We start from the raw sequence: 3,591 nt of genomic DNA, 5'->3' as shown, positions 1-3,591 counted from the left end.
CGCCTTACATTTTAATCGCCAATGGCGAGAAACCTTCGGCATCTGTCATTAAAACTTGCAAAATAGTAGTTAACGTTTAGAAACTAACATATGAATTAAAATGTCAACCAAACTAACCGCTATATGCGATTTTTTTCTGCCGAGTACACCACTGACGTCTGTAAAGCGGGTTTATACTGCTGACGAAATTCAAAATTGCGAAATGCCGCAATGCATAATGAATGGCAAATACCGTGCGTCGTAAATGTCACGAAATAAAAACATAATCCGCGCACCGTGTGTTGACGATCCGATTATGCAATAGTACAATACAAAAATTTCGCACGCGTAATGAAAAATTGCTCTTGTCTACATCAATTTTGCCGGAAATGACGTGATCTGATCGGTGAATCGCACGCCGTAAAACTGCAAAACTTGGCAGCTTGATCCATATTCAAATATACGATATTAGTATGAGAGCGTATAGAAGGAAGTTGTAACATTTTTTATGGCGCTGTCTGTATCTGTTTCTCAGGTATTCGCGAGTATACGTGTGAAAGAATAATGCACGTTATACACGCAATCTCTTCAAGTACATACCTCTTAAACATTATAATATTTATAATCGAATTAATGCTCGATGCATAAATCAAGCTCGTGAATTAAAAGAAAAATGTTTCTTATATCCGCAACAAAAAATTATAATGATCCATGCATGCGGAGGGCAACGATGCAATTCCGACAATTTCAGGCGCTAAAGAAGTCCATTAAACCGAGCGATATCTTCATCTTTCTGAAGACCGTATGCACTTTCTCGTGACGTTGAGTTTTAGTGGTGCTCGCAGTAGTAATAAACGCGATGTCCATGTAATTGTTGTGTGTCTGCTAATTATATTTTTACGGGTAAAATACGTACTAAACATACATTCCACTTTCCTACCGTGCTATTATTTATGCTGTTGCATTATACACTTGTGCATCTTCCTGAAGAAATCTTGCAACATAGTTTCACAAAAGGAATTTCCGAAGGAAACTTCAAATCAAACGTGATATGTTTTAATCCAAAAATATGCTAAAAAATATTTACAATAAACATTAAACATAAATGATATAAGAAATGATTTGGACTACATGTTATCTAATACTTGTTATGAAAAAATATATTACACTTTTAGGCTTTTCTGCTGTAACCCTTTAATTTTTAAATGGTCGGACACTTAAGCCTTAAATGAAGGTATATACATCTTTCTTTTTACACTTTCAACCTCGCTGTTTTTGTATTCACAAATTCGCCCATTTGTTCTTCCTTTTCTCCTTCCTTTTTCTTTTTTGTAACTAAAGACTCATTGGGGAGGGAAACGGTTTCGAATCGCAACGGCACTTCGCTACCGCTGGTGTCTACCATCGCGGAATATATGCTGCCTTGTAAGGACTTGCGTGTTACGCATAGAAGGATTGCCGCGCTTACATCACGGTGGCGGAGAAAACGAAGAGATGCTGCGCTTATCCGCAATATATATGCAGGGCATTTGTGTCTGCGAGCACGTGTTGTCCTACTATGTATCCCTGTCTGCTGCAAGCTTATCTTCGCCTTACCAAACAGTACAACTTGTAATTTATTTATAAAAAATGTGATTTTATGTTAAACGCGATAAAAATGGATAAATCAAAAATAAATAATAATTTAAAGAATTAAATCTGGCAGCTTTGAGAAATCTAATAATAAATAAAGTTAGAAAGCCAAAAAGAGTCAACACGGATGTTGGCGTGTAACTTAGATCTATTACATTAACACATAATTAAATAATTGAATGCTGTGATTAGTAAACGTTTTGACCAATGTTTTTATTTCTCCTTAGTACGATTAAGGTAATTGATTGTAATAACGATATTGAACTACAAATATTACATTTCAAAATTACAGTCTACAATTAATGTTACAGAATTACAATTAATGTTATAAATTAAAAATGCTAATAACGTCTAATCTCGGATTACAGCAATCAGTGTAAAGGAAATTATAATAAATTTATCGTATTATTGCAATTGTATAATAATCCAATACAGGACCATAAGGTATTAAGAGCCGTAATGAATTGGCAAAGCGATTTAAATAAATATTTGTCATGCAATCTTAAAAACAGATCTTAACCAAGATTTAATTATTAAGAAAGGAAATTTAATGCACATTCGTTTGTTAGAAAGTTAAATTGATTAATCTTGATGTTAATATAAATTAAATTTAATATAAGGATTAGAGAAAAAAAAGAGAGATAATCTGAACGACGTAATAAATTCTATAAATTTATATAGATTACCGATTTGTAAATAAAAATAAGCTAAAATAAAATTTTTATAAATGAATATCGATTTATCTAATCGTATTTTATCTTGTAAATACAGTCTTTTAAATATGGATCTTTATTTATTTGTGTGTATACTGTCAGGTATCTCATTTTTAAAAATTTCTTTATATAAGTACAAAATAAATTGAAACAGAAATATTTTTTATAGATATTAATTTACCGTTTAAATCAATAATCAGTGTATTACACGATTTTCATAAAATCAAAGTATCATATAACTTCAAACATATAATTGTGCTATAAACATTTGATAACGCTATTTCCATTTTTCTCGAGTTTCGCCTATATTATTTTCCCCATACCGGGTAATTTCACATTATTGCGTCTATATATTTGAATTCCATGAGGAAAGCGGAATGACCTTCCCACGATAACAACAAGCAGGAGAGCACAAGATCGGCGAATGTATGTGTGTCGTATAATGTGGGTGACGCGGCTTTCGCGGTGCGTTACGCCTTGCGGAATGCAACGACGGACAGCAGGGACGAGAACGACGACATGAGCAGACATGAGCCGCGTTCCTGATGGCGAACTCTTATGTACGTGTACGAGATTTTATCTCGCATCTCATGCGTCTCCACCGGGAGCTCGATATTGTGTCGCACGCGCACACCGTAAAGATTCGAAAGCCAATTGTACTGATCAGCGGAGTTTACATACCGGCATGAATGCATGTCTACATCTCTTCAGAGATTTCGCGGCGACTGAAGTATACGATTTCAAGACCATTCGAGTCATACCTTCCAGAGATACAACAAATCATCAATCAAAGTGAACAGGAATGATTATTTCTAAATGTTTATATCTTTATCAGAAATACATAATACAGAATACGTAATAGAAAAATGTTAAAATTAAATAAATAATCAAGTAACGGTTTTTTTTCTGAGAGGAGCACTTGGTGCCATTTTTTTACTTTTTTTTAAAAAGGTAATTTGTTATGATTTTATTAGTACTCGAAATTATACACACAATGTTATGCTTCTTATATAAATCCTTATTAAAAATCTCGTTTTTCTGGATACTGTATCTATGTTACTTAACGAATGAAACAATGCTAAATACATTACTAAAATGCATCGGCAAAATGCACTGCGCGAAAACTGTGGGCGACGTTCGAGACTGACGCTACGTATGGACGCCTCGAGTGAAAATCGTAATTAATCACTCTTGAACACGTGGGAGTGAACAATCGCTGATTGACGGTTCTCTGCGCTGGGCAATCACTTAATCGCCCCTTTGGAAA

The sequence above is a fragment of the Acromyrmex echinatior genome, chromosome 13, assembly GCF_024713525.1.
Source record: "Acromyrmex echinatior isolate Ae372 chromosome 13, ASM2471352v2, whole genome shotgun sequence".
Taxonomy (NCBI): Eukaryota; Metazoa; Arthropoda; class Insecta; order Hymenoptera; family Formicidae; genus Acromyrmex; species Acromyrmex echinatior.
The sequence above is the reverse complement of the archived record's forward strand: the minus strand, read 5'-3'. Positions refer to the sequence as shown.